Source organism: Loxodonta africana, chromosome 24, assembly GCF_030014295.1.
Source record: "Loxodonta africana isolate mLoxAfr1 chromosome 24, mLoxAfr1.hap2, whole genome shotgun sequence".
Classification (NCBI taxonomy): domain Eukaryota; kingdom Metazoa; phylum Chordata; class Mammalia; order Proboscidea; family Elephantidae; genus Loxodonta; species Loxodonta africana.
Genome location: NC_087365.1, coordinates 23,063,834 through 23,077,903, shown reverse-complemented (window position 1 = coordinate 23,077,903; position 14,070 = coordinate 23,063,834). Strand labels below are relative to the sequence as shown.

The following is a 14,070-nucleotide window of genomic DNA, read 5'->3' as shown; positions in this document are numbered from 1 at the left end:
CAGAGAAGATATTTTGTATTATCTCAATGTTTTGAATTTTGTTGAGGGTTTCTTTGTGACCTAAGATGTCAGACCCCTGGTTTAACCCTCTGTAAGACAAACAGCCTGTAAAATGGTTCAGGATAAATTGCTTGTGAAAGCTTAGGCAAAATATGACAGTGTTTTTAAATAAATAAAATTCTCTGGATGATGTAGAAAATATAATATGACTCACAGTTCAGGAAAAAAAAAAAACTCCAACAGCATAAAAACCATTAGACAATTTCTGATGATAATACTGAGACATCCTTGGTTCTTTTTGTTAGGTTTGCATTTAATAACAACAGATTTTACGGTTTATTTCCTGAAGCCTGTATTTCCATATAAGCACCATCAGTTAATTTCATTCATGAGAAGAAATCATCATAGTTTTCAAGGCAGATTCAAGTTGAGACTTAGATGAGGTAAGATGTCCTCACAAATGTCCTTCCCTTTCTCCTAAATGTTGGCCATGCTTGTTTCCCCAAAGAGCATAGTGTGGCCTGACATGAGGGGTTCTCACTGGTTTGGTCAAGCAAAGATGCCTATAATTAAATTCTCTTAATTTCTATACCTTTTTCACTCTCCCAGGATGCTTAGCCAGGGATGTTCAAATTCTTTTTTACAGATGAAGACAGAGTGGTTAGTAAGGAACTGCATATTCTTTGCTTCAGGTTCAAAGACTAAGTGTTGGCTTCTTCCTTTGGGTGGAAGGTGGAATTCTGGTGGCTGCACTGGGCATGCCCTTTGTTTCCTCTCTTCACCCTGAGTCTTTGAAAGATTCTCACTAAACGCTATTAACAAACGTTAATACACAGCATGGAATCCCTAAACTATGTGTTATAAACAGTGCCCAACTAAACAAAAAGCCTCAAAGATTGGAGATTTGAGTACACCTAGGGGCCCCTTGGAAGAAAGGCTTGGTGATCCACTTACAAAAAAACAGTCATTGAAAACATTATGATGCACAGTTCTACTTTGACACACATAGGATCTCCATGATTTGGTGTCCACTCAACGGTAATTGGTATTCTTTTTAATACAGAGCATGACAAGGAAGTTCCAGAGGGAATCAAACAGCAGAATGAACAGCAAGGAGAGTATAAGGCAATGAAAAGTAACTGAGGTCAGACATCCTTAGAGAAACGAAACTGCCATTCACAGGCAGGTCTCGGGGATAGCCAGATTGTTTCTGAGCTTGAGATAAAGTCAGTAAAAGGATCAGTATGATCAATTACTGTGCATTGTCTATACCATAAAAATCTCCACACCTGAGAAGTGTGTATGTTTATTAGAAACAAGCAATATGTATATATCCGTAGACATAAAAGTAGCAACTAATGAATAAAAACAGTCATGTGAGGCAGATGGGTTTGGAAAGGGGCAACTTTCATAGCTAAATCCTGTGACAAATTATTCTGAGGGCAATCATGCCAGTTTATGCCATTTGAGAGAGGATTCCACACAGTGTTCCCAAGAATGCTCTCTTCTTGATGCCTTGATTCTGTCAATTTTTCCTCTTCATTCCAGAGTTCCCAAATTCCTGAAGTTGGCATTAATCCTCTATCTCAAATATAAGCTTATCGTACACTTTCAGTTTATTCTCTAAAACTAAGGATCAAAAAAAACAAGCAAAGCAGACATAAGACTAACTTTCCTCCCTGAAATCAAGCAGATGGTGCAGTGGTCTGCTCACAGCTTTCTGGTGACTCCTAACCCTGAAGGTAGCTATCCCCTAGAGCTATCCCCGTGGAACTGAACAACCTCTGTCCTGGCTACTTCTGTCTGAGCCTGCCAAAAGTTTTCTCAGCTCTGTGCTACTCTTGAATGACACTCTGTCATTATGCTATATTAGGCCATGAAAGGTATAATTACCTTTGTTCTGCTGTAAACTTATCTGGCCTCACATGCAATATAAAAGGTAATAAAATAGGTAGGCAGATATAAAAACCTGAATAAGCACCCTACGTGTGGAAATTTCATGATCCCCAAAGTGATGAAAGGACCAAGGAAAGTGAGCTTCCTTGGGTTCAAAAGCAGCCAAGGAAGGTGGTCAGTAGAAGCCTTTTAAGAAGTTGTACCTAGGTATGGACAGCTTCCAACAGAATCCAACAGAATCATCACCCCTCCCACTCTGCCACTGACTGCAGTAACTTTTCTATAATTTGATGATCTTTGATGGAAGCTGTTTTCCAATATGGCACCTGGCAGCACCTTAAGGGACTAGCTTTGTCTAATTGTAAGCAGCCTTCTAGAATGCCATTGTAAACCATCCTTGCATTATCCTTTCTAGGTATTGTCTGGGATCTGAGTCATCTGTTTTTATCATAAACACAGTCTTGTGTATTTGCAGGACTGTATGCTAATGAAAAAAGAGTTGTCAGAAAGGTACCAAAACATGACATCCACAGTGCCAAAGTCCCCAGTCACTAGTACGTATACCCCCTCACACTCTCCAACTTGGTTATAAGCTCTTGAACGGTAAATCTTCTATTATCTCTTCTACAGGTTTTAGCTAAATGTGAGTCAACTGTATATTATTGACGCCAAGTTGACTCCAACTCATAGTGACCCTACAGTTTAATGAGTGCTAATTTAATCATAAAGGTAATGCATTATAATAAATATGTTTTCTTTACCCAGGCTAAACATTTTTCATTTAATCTTTATTCAGCTGTTGACAATGGTTCTGTTTTTGACTTCATATAGGACATTGGGGAGCCCTTTAAATTTGTCAATTTGTTCAATGAATAAAAATAAAAGAAAGCAGTGGAGAAATACAAGGAAAGATTTTCAAAAAGATAGGAAGTATGAATTTTGAGTGTCCGGAGTTAGGAAGTGAGAGAAGAGGAAAAGAAAAAAAAAGGGAAAATAAGACGAATGTAAAGTAATAAAAGTATTTTGAGGAGTTGGGCTATGATAAAAAAAATACATAAGAGTTAATTCGAGGACCACAAATGTTATGGTTGAGTTATGTCATTTCTTAAGAAATGGCCTGTAGACAGAGTGTAATTTCTTGAATTTTGTTGGTTACAGGAGGTAAGGCAAAGATGAAGGGTCCCTCATCCAACTTAAAAATTCAACTTAAAGGAGGGCCCTAAGGGTAAAAAGAACAAATGGCATCATGGAGACAAGAGGAAGGGGCAAGATTCCAAGTAGGTATAGAAATTTTTTTCTGTTCTGTTCCAACATTAGGTACAAATATAGTGAAAGTGAGCCAGAAACAAGGAAAATTTTAAGACAAAAATTTGAACAATATTTTATATTCATGTAGTTTTTGACAATTTCCTCAAATATTTTTGTGTTCATGTTCATATTCAATCCCCCCAGCTCTTTGAAGTGGCACTGCTAAGCTCCTTTTGCAGATAAGTGAATGGGTTCTTGCAAAACTCAGCAACTCTATATTGACCACATTCTCAACTAGATAAAAGCAGAGTCAAGATTCAAACCTAGATCTGCTCTTTCCCAGTTTAATACTCACTTAAGTCCTTTACCACATGACCTGAAAGAGGCTTCAACAGTCTTGAAGGGAAACTAAAATATCAAGGGTGCCTTGTTTACAATTTCTAACAGGGCTTTTGAAAGAAGTAGTTATAACCACTGGCCAAATTTCAAGGGCATTTTTATAACCAGGTTGCACAAAATCCCAGTACTAACAGTGTTGACTTTTCATTTCTTGATCAGCACACATAGGCAAAACTATCCAATTCCATCCTTTTAGCCACTGATTAGAAAATGTGGTGTTTGAAGATGACAAAATGATTACAAGGGGGAGTTAAGCACCTCAAGAAGTTGAGAGTAACAGAAAACATTTGATGCAGTATACTCATTTCCGGGCTGACTAGTGACAATTTTTGCCATTATTTCTAAGAGAAGGTGAAGTTCTAGTGCAAATTTATTGGGGCAAATTGTGTTGGTTCAGATTGTTATAACGAATTTGCATTTTTGTTTTTTGGCCATGGGGTTGTATTTTATTTTCAGAACACTGCATTTTCTTAATTTAGACTTCAAATTATGGTTTAGTTTATAAGAAAAAGAGAAGGAAAAATAGGATACATGAAGGGTATAATTACATTTATTTTGTGGGACTTAGTCTTGAATTTTAAGTTCACGATTTTTTTTTAATCAAGGTGTGATTTTTTAAAAACAGTGTATCAATTTATTTTACGCCATAGCATTATTAAAAAAATCTTAGCCATGAAAGTTTATATTATTCATAATAGATGACTTTCATCCACAGAAAGCTTCATTTGTTTCCTCAAAGTTGATGTTTTCATATTCAGAACCAGGCATTTGAAGGCTTTGAAATTTTACAGTTGATGACCGAAAATGGAAAAAAAAACACAAGGTCCCCACTTCTCCCTTCCCCCCATAATTCTATTCTGGCTCTGCATAGTGGTGTTGTTTTCTCAGAATTTTCAAAACTCTTTTTACCATTATGAGAAGACTGAATTTCGTGAGTTTTAGACTGAAAAGAATTCATCTTAGGCGACTGAGCACTTACGACGCTGTTTCCTTGACATGGTGTAGACTCAGCTCCTCCTGTAGTATTCTGAGTTATAGAAGGCTCATCAGGCTATACGTCATGACTCCAACTCAGGTTTCAAATATTGTACGTTTGAAGGCTGTCTTTAAGAGGATACACCGTGTTTCTCTCTCTCTTTCTGTCTTTCACACACATACACAATATGTGTGTGTGTGTATACAAAATCAATGAACATTTTCAGCCAAAATCTGAAGAAAACCATTTTAAAAAATGTGAGAGGTTCTTGGAAAGTCTTATTGTCAGGTCTAAAACAAATAAAATGAGCTTTGAGATTAAATCTTATAATCATTATGAGCATTAGAGTTCTTTCTCTCCTTTCTTTTTGACGCCAAATTCTCACAGGTGGTTCTAATTAGACAGTAGCCAGTTTGACTAAATCCAGATCCCAGCCAAGAGCAATGCGGAAAAAAGTCTCAGCTTGCTGTCTCAAAAAATGGAATCTATATTGGGGTAGCTTGTGGAAATGATGCCTACGGGGAGGTGTAGAAACAACAGCTTGAGCTTCTTTGTGTTTTCTCTCTTTAGGGACTCAAGACAACATAACAAGGCCATGTTTCTTGCAGCTCCTGTTACGTTACAAGTTTGTCAAAGAAAGCTTATATTCCTCTACGTAAGACAGATTCTATCCACTATAGCATCCAGCAGAAAAAATACAAGGCTGTACATGCTATACACATTGTCCTGGCATTTTATCCTTCTGTGTGGCATAGTTGAATGGTTATTTGATAATCCTGTCAAGTCACTTTCTAAAGAATTTAATGATTACTCAAAATTTCCATCACTTTTTGTTTAGTTGGGAAATGCAGAAGAGTTAATAGCTTTAGTTTTCAGCAATCAAGAGTTTAGTAAAACTTGAATTGCTCTGCTTACATATTCTTTGATGATACAATTTGTTCCTAGTTGCAGTCTCTTTCTTATTTATTCACACTAGTGTTCTATGAAGCAAATACACTCATCCTTGTCTAAGAGATGTCTAAGAAAACCCATACATGTTATTAATGGACTCCATGAGTAATTTTTATATCTTAATAAGCAGGACCATGGCATATAGGTGCTTTATTGCTCTAGGGCACCAAGCCAATGAGATGAGAGAAGTTCAAAATTCAGTGCACATTCCACTCACTAAACTTCATCTCCTTCTTGACAAGGGGCTGTGACTGCCTGGAGAAAGCAGCAAGTTTTCTAATTTGCTCACAGAAGCTGGGCTTGCTATATTCCGCTTGTAAGTTGTCCTTGTAAACTCAATCTAAAAGATAAAGGGAAGCAAAGGATTACTTACTTATGTAGTGATTTACTTACTTTTGCCTTCCCTCTAAATATCTATATTATCAATCAGAGAATCTGGATATTTAATTTTTTTCCCAGAAATACAATAAATCAGCTTTTTATATCTTACTTTGTGGTTTCTTAAGCATGGGCACCCAAGCTCCCTGAGATGTGGGTGTTCTTGGCTAGTTGATTCAATGTGCACTAATAGCTAGATCGAAAGTTAAGGGAGGAGGGAGAACAGGAAAAAGTACCCAGAGAAGCCCAACTGTACCATCTTTCGTATGGTTCCAAGCAACCAATGTTGTTGGTTTGGAAAATTGGTTCACTAACCAATTTTCCTCCAGTTGGCCATAGTCCATTTCCCTTTCTGTATACCTGTCCTTAGGGATAAAATAGCCACAGAGTAAGCAGACAGACTTTAAAACTCTACTTTTTGTGTAACTTATTTTCATTTCTGGCATTTTGATGATTATTACTATTATCAGCATTATTTTTACTCTATCTCACTCAAAACTATGCTCAACTTCAGAATACTCAGAATAGTCAGAGAGTGACACTTGAATCAATCCCTGGTTATTTTCTTGGAAGAAATGATTTCTCCTGAGTCAACAAGATTAAAAGTGTGAGGAAGAGCAAATCAGGAGAAACAGGGCCAGCTATTTATAAATAGCATATACTTCCAATTTTACTTTTCAGCAGCTCAAATGGCTCTCACCTGAATACCTCTTGAAGTTCTTTTCAGTTCTTACTGTTTGCAGAGGTGAAATATTTTTATCTTCCATAAGTACAAGAATGACTATTCTTTATAGGTGGTTGTATTCCGAATAAGCCTGTTCTACAGGGGACTACCTAGAATGTTAGTCTTACTCTTTTAACTGCTAGTGGCAAAATAGACACTCCTTTATTGTGTTAGGGGAATTTCTTTGATCTTGGCAGGAAATCCACTCATAGTGAGAAGAGAGTGTCCTGGAGAGAAATATCAATTTCAAAAGAAGGAAATATTACCCATTTTGCTCATATCAATACTAATCTCAGGAAGTTGAAGAAGCCTTGAAGAGGAAGAAGGTAATAAGGGATGTGGCAACTTATTTCTCAAGTCTCTTCCAGTTTAGGGGAGGTGGTTTCGATGCAAAAAACTAATGGTCCCAGGCTATCATCAGGATTTAAAGAGTATTTTTTTTCACATGAGGTTCAAGATTGGACACATTTAGAAAGTATTATTTAAGCCAAACTTTGTTCTTATCTCAGATCTTCCATGATTTGATTTGCCTAAATTCTCCTGTGTTTCACAAAATCTGCCCTTAACAAATAAGAGAAAAATTTAAAGCATGTCAGATTTTCTACTCATTTGTAACAAAGTCATCTTGGTCATACCTTGTGTGTGTGTATGTGATAAATATATATGTAACAAAACGTTTGCCCCTTCCAATGTTTTGTTACATATACACATCACCAGATACTGTACATATGTATAATGGAATATTACTTAGCCATAAAGAGAAATGAAGTTCTGATACATGCTACAACATGAATGAACCTTGGAAACATCATGCCAAGTGAAATAGTTGGTCATTCTTTTTTCCTCCCACTTCCTCACCCCTTTCTTTCTTTATCTATCCTTTCCCTGTTGGTTATTAGTTTTATCTGGTTGCATCTCTCTCATCAGTGGCAGCAACTAATAAAGTTTCTAGACTCTATTGTGAACTTTGTCTCCCTCATCACTCTCTAGAGAGCCTTGATAGCAGGTCCTTTCTGCTCTTTGCCTATCTAGAAGGCTGTCTACTGGTCTAACCAACCAGACTAAACAAGGTAGACCATCCCTTCGCAAACATTCAACTTCCCCTACCCCTATATCCCAATTGATACTCATTTTTTTATCTGCGGAGTTACCTATTAGAGCCTGCCTTTGTTGTTAGGATCTTATATGCAACTTTAATCACATCCATTAAGCTTTCTTTTCTTTTGAGCTGGAAGCGGCCTTTCAGGCTTTTATTTGCTTGCTGAAAATTTTATTGTCTCAATTTCCTATTGTCTAAAGAGTTGGGGAGGCGGGGGTAGTTCAGCAGTATAATTCTAGATCTTGTCCCTGGTTTTACTTAAACACTTGTACTAATCTACTTCTTCATTTATAAGTTAACCTGGGTTTTCTTTCCTCAGTTTTGTCACAAACACACCTGAAACACTATCAACCTCTCATATATATATATATATATATATTTCCTTTTGAAACATAAAAAAGACTGTTATAAAAAATCATTTGAAGTAATATGAAAGTACAGCTGACAAGAGGGGATCACCAAGCACGATAATTAAAACACTCAGCCCATGACTTGCTGGGAGATGGGAAAGTAAAATACTTTAGGTACAACTAGCTTTAGTACTTTTCCTGCTCTGGGGCTCATTTTTCCCATTTGTAATCATGGTGGTTGTCTCAAAGATCTCTTACTGTTCTAACAAGATATACAATTCTAGGTTTTAAGTGTTCATATTTGATTTTAATCTGTCTTAAAAAATGAGAATATTATGAGATAATATTTCAATACAAAAATGTTACTCTGGCTTGCATACCAGCTATCTTTTTAAACTGCTGTGTAAATATTTCTACTGATAAGATAATGCTAATGGTGAAGAACAAAATTCTTGGAACTGGAAAGGAGCATCCCGGGGAAGTTAGTGTTTACTCTGTCTTAAGTGTCCCATTGGCTGGAGGTGATAAGTGGTGAGTGGTTAGGTCTGGTGATGCCAATATTGCCACCCATAGTGGATATAATGTGTGAGAGCATAGTATAAGGGACACAGTAGCATATTCCATCTGTACACAGGCAGGAGAGTGCCAAGGTTTGGAAGAACATGGTCTTGAGCATCATTCAGGACTGGGTGGTCAGAGACACACATCCTCCTGGTCATCCCTCCTCCTCTCCTAGTTGTAGACAAGCTTCATCCTCCCTGAGATGCTTGTCTCTTCTGGCACTGAGCCAAAGTCACAATCAGAATTACAAATCTACCAGAGAAAAGCAAAAAAGCAATTGAGTCCTTTTCTTCCTATTCTCTTTTTTCTGTATTTAGAAATAAAATGAAAAGATGCCTCCACTTCTTGGCAAAAAGGAAAAGGCATAAAATCTCAGTTTTTAAGAGCCCTTGATGTCTTGTCATCGAAATATCTAGTCTAAGAGTTAACATATCAACGTACCAGGAAGGGAGAATGGAAAGACATGTCCCTCAGTTTTCAGATAAATTGATTTTGCAACTCTTGGAAGTGTGATAAAAGAGATGTTAAATCAGCTTTGAAAGTTGTGGAAGAAGAGCCCTGGTATTCCCTCAGAGATCTTTCACCAAGACTGAATGTTAAAACTCACCAGTGCCACATGTAAGGGTTCTGTGTTCTCCCAAACATTTCAGGTTTCTTCAAGGAAGGCCTGGTGTCCAGCAAGACTCTCCTTAGCCTGCAGACTCCTTCAGGGTGTATTTGTATTTGTTCTGAACCCCTAGACAGTTACCAGATGAAAAGGAGGTTCTTGAAAAACTCTTGTTGAATAAATGAGTGACTAAATGCTTATTGAAAGAATCTAGTCCTCTCAATGGGTGCCAAGCAATCAGCAAACAAATTACATGCATGGAATCTGACATGAGAAACTTGAGGCATGAGAGAAGAAAACTCAAACATGAATTGTTTGAAAATGATGTAGAAATCCTATGCAAAAGAAAATAAACAAAATGCATAGGCATCTTTTCTAGCAAACCATTTGTTAATGTAAAAATTGTCTGACAATGTAGTGAAAATATGTCTGCGTAAAAACCCAAATTTGAAAAGGCAGTATTTTTCAGTGAATTTCCATGAGCTTTCTTCTCAGGGTTAACTGGTAGCATAGACGTGATCTGAATATGGAGGTCTGTATATTATTTCTGGGCTGTCTCTTCTGATTAGCTGGATATTTAGAGAGCTATATGTAATCTTGATAATGCTCAGTGCTGATTTAAGCCATTTTAATAGAGAAATGCTCTTTGATGATAAGTGAAAAGGATAATAACTCTTGGCAGTATCGTTGTTCAGGAAATTTCAGTTCTTTCATAGGAAACTGAAAATACTTAGAGGATTAAAGTGACTACAATACACAGATGAAAATCCCCTTTTAGAATCTGGCTTTTCTCAAAGAGTTCCTCTCTGTTGACTGTTCATATAATTCTCCCACTTAGCCTTAGGCCCTTCATGTTATACAGTATAACATTGTTTAAAAGATACTTTAGCCCGATAAATCAAGGGTTGAGATAAAGCAATCCATGTGATATACTCCTGCTTAGTACTCGCAAGTATTCTATTGAACGCTAACTCCTGGCCAAGCGTTTTTTCAAGTACCGCACTCCTGTACTTCTATGTTGTGAAATAAAATTATAAACTTTGCTTTATGAAAACAGAAAGAATTCTCTTACAACATTAAAGATTATCTTGTTTAATGTTTTCAGAAATCTGTGTGATGTAACAAGTAAATAATCTCTTAACTATGCTATAAACTAACCTTTAGGAGCAGCTCGTTGTTTTACATAACTCTTTCTAGGTGACCAGACCCACTGAAACCAGAAAGTCTGGTTTCATTATTCATCAATTCTCATGTAAAAGTTATTCTTTCAGAAAATAATCAAGATTAATGAACATATCCTTTTTTAAGATTGATGAACATATCCTGTTTTCAAAACTTCAGGGGTCTTGTAACCAAGACTCACTGATCTGTGATTGTCTTGTAACTGTCTACTAACATTTCAGAAATGCCAACCAATCAGAAATTTTGTTCAAAAGTTCCTGATAACATTATATATAAGCACTTTAAAATTTTTGAGTAATCAGAGCATTCACTTACTAGGTAAATGATGTGTTTCCCAATTATAAACTGCCTATTAAACCTGCATGTTGTTGTTGTTGTTAGGCACTGTTGAGTCAGTTCTGATTCATAGCTACCCTATATACAACAGACCATGACAGGGGCCTAAGAATCAGTAGTGCCTCCCAATCCTTCCAGCCAACAGCACAGGGCATCCAAGACCAGCTGCACTGCTCTCCCCCACTACGTGCTGTAGCAGACAGGGACATGCCGTCCATCCAGGTATCTGAGGCAGCTGATAGCCCCCTACCTTGTCCCTCATATCACCCCCCACTGCAACCAGAAACCTATGCCTGCTCTGAATACCCCCACACAGCCCTGCCTGCCCAAGACTGTAGGTGAGAGTCTTTGCACAACACACTCAGTGACCAATGACCTGGCACCTGTGTCCTGATCAACTGGTAAGCAGCAGAGCACACACACAACATCCATTCCAATGACCAGGGAGAACACCCCTTGCATCCTTGGTCAGGTGACCAGCATGACAGATTCATCACCTTACCAAAAATCTTTACCTACATCTTCAGCACCCCTTCAAAAACAGTGAACAGATTCCCAGGGCTCACACACCTAGTAGCTTCTCTGAACACCTGGAGGCAGGAGGTGAGAGCTTCAACAATGCCAATGACCAGAGTAGCTCACAAACCCGGCATAGTTGGACCTATCAAAACAAAACAAAATACAAAAGTATAATAAATATATATAACTTATTGATGTATGAGAGACAACAGTCAATATCAAATTACATAAAGAAGCAGGACACGATGGCTCCAGCAAGTGACCGAAATAAAGACCCAGAAAACCTTCCAGAGAAAGATAAGACAATGGAACTGCCTGATAAAGAATTCAAAAGATTAATATACAGAGCTCTCCAAGAGATCAAGAAGGAGATCAGGCAAAACACTGACCAAACCAAGGAACACACAGACAAAGCAATAGAAAAACTCAGGGAAACAATACAGGAACAAAATGACAGAATAAACAGGCTGCTAGAAACATTACAGAAACAGTAACTAGAAATCCAAAAGATTAACAATAAAATTTCAGAATTAGACAACTCAATAGAAGCTCATAGGAGCAAAAATGAGACAATGGAAATCAGAATTAGTGAAATTAGAAGATAAATCCCTTGACATCTTTTTTTTTTTTTTTGGAAACATCAGAAAAAAGAATAAAAAAAATATGAAGAAAGTCTAAGAATTATGTGGGATATTACCAAGTGGAAAACCCTACACATGATTGGAGTACCAGTAAGGGGGAGGGGAGGAGAGTAATGGAAAACACAGAATTGTTGAAGATTTGCTGACAGAAAATTTCCCTAATATTGTGAGAGATGAGATGATATGTATCCAAGAAGCTCAATGAACCCTATACAGGTAGACCTCAAAAGAAAGTCACAAAGACATAATCAAACTTGCCAAAACCAAAGACAGAGGAAGAATCCTGAGAGGAGCTGGGGATAAACAAAAAACCACCTATAAGAAGAACCAATAAGACCAAGTTCTGATTACTCAGCAGAAACCATGCAGGCAAGAAGGCAATGAGATAGCATATATAAAGCCTCGAAGAAAAAAAAAAAAAAAAGAATTGCCAGCCAAGAATTATATATCCAGAAAAGTTGTCTCTGAAATATGACTGTGAAATTAGGTCATCTCCAGATAAACAGAAATTAAAAAAATTTGTAAAAACCAGACAAAAATTGCAAGAAATGTTTAAAGGGAGTCCTCCGGTTAAAGAACCAAAAACATCAGAGAATAATCCAAGACTAGGACACAGAAACAGATCAACCAGATACCAACCCAGATAGGGAATTTACAAAAACAAAACAAAGCTAAAAGACTGAAAATAGGGAACCAGAGATGTCAATATGTAAATGATGACATCAAAACAAAAGAGAGGGAATAAACTGTGTAGTCATAGTACTTCCATATGAAGAGAAAGTCAGTGTGATATCAAGGAATAAAAGACTATTTTAAACTTAGAAAAATAAAGGTAAATTCCAAATGAAGCTAATAAATCTACCCATCAAAACAAAAAAAGAAGAAAAACAGTCAGCAAACACAAGGTCAGCAATAATGAAAGAGATGAAAATAAAATACATAAAAAGAACTCAGCACAGAAAATTAAGCAGAACAAAGAAACCATCTACACCACATACACACAAAATACATCAAAACGACAGCAGTAAACTTGTACCTATCAATAATTACACTGAATGTGAATAGCCTAAATGCATTGGTAAAAAGACAGAGAGCAGAAGAATAGATAAAAAAAGCATGATCTGTCTGTATGCAGTCTACAAGAGACACACCTTAAACACAAAGACATAAACAAACTAAAACTCAAAATATGGAAAGAAAATACATCAAGCAAACAATAACTAAAAAAGAGCGGGAGTGACAATATTAATCTATGATAAAATAGATTTTAAAGCAAAATCTACCATAAAGCATAAAGAATGGCACTCTATAATGATTAAAGAATCACTATACCAGGAGGACATAACCATAATAAATATATACGCACCCAAAGACAGGGCTCAAAAATACATAATACAAGTTCTAACAGCATTGAAAAGGGAAATAGACAGTTTCACGATAATACTAGTAGAGTCCAACACACCACTTTCAGTGAAGGACAGAACACCTAGAAACTCTACAAAGTTACCGAAGATCTAAATTCCACAATCGACCAACTAGACTTCATAGATGTATACAGAACATTCCACCCAACAGCAGCAAAATATACATTCTTTTCCAACATACATGGGACATTCTCCAGAATAGACCACATTTTAGACCACAAAGCAAGCCTTAACAAAATCCAAAACACTGAAATTATACAAAGCATCTTCTCTGATCATAATGCCATAAAAGTAGAACAGTAAGGAAAAAAAATCAAATACATGAAAACTGAAGAGCACCTTGCTTAAAAACTACTGGGTAATAGAAGAAATCAAGGATGGAATAAAAAAATTCATAGAATCAAAGGAGAATGAAAACCTTCTGGGATACCTTTGGGACATAGCAAAAGCAGTGCTTTGAGGTCATTTTATAGCAATAAATACACACATCAAAAAAGAAGAAAGGACCAAAGTCAAAACTAACCCTGCAACCCAGACAAACAGAAAGAGATCAGCAAAAGTAGCCCTCAGGAAGCAGAAGAAAAGAAATAAAGATTAGAGCAGAAATAAAGGAAATAGAGATTAGAAAAACAACTGAAAGAATCAACATGAGCAAAAGTTGGTTCTTTGAAAAGATCAGCAATATTGACAAACCGTTGGCCAAAATGACAAAGGAAAAACAAGAAAGAGTAAGTAAATAACCCAAATAAGAAATGAGACGGGTGATATCTTAACAGACC

General features: G+C 36.7%; 1 long non-coding RNA gene across 1 annotated transcript; it reads right to left on the bottom strand.

The window, feature by feature from the left end:
* Positions 1 to 2,552: 2,552 nt before the first annotated feature.
* LOC111751115 (uncharacterized) lies at positions 2,553 to 13,527 on the bottom strand. The gene is made up of 3 exons (XR_002786170.2): positions 11,278 to 13,527; positions 9,190 to 9,318; positions 2,553 to 5,810 (listed from the first exon to the last, which is right to left on the bottom strand). It is a non-coding gene; the product is annotated as an uncharacterized LOC111751115 (long non-coding RNA).
* Between the last annotated feature and the right edge of the window lie 543 nt (positions 13,528 to 14,070).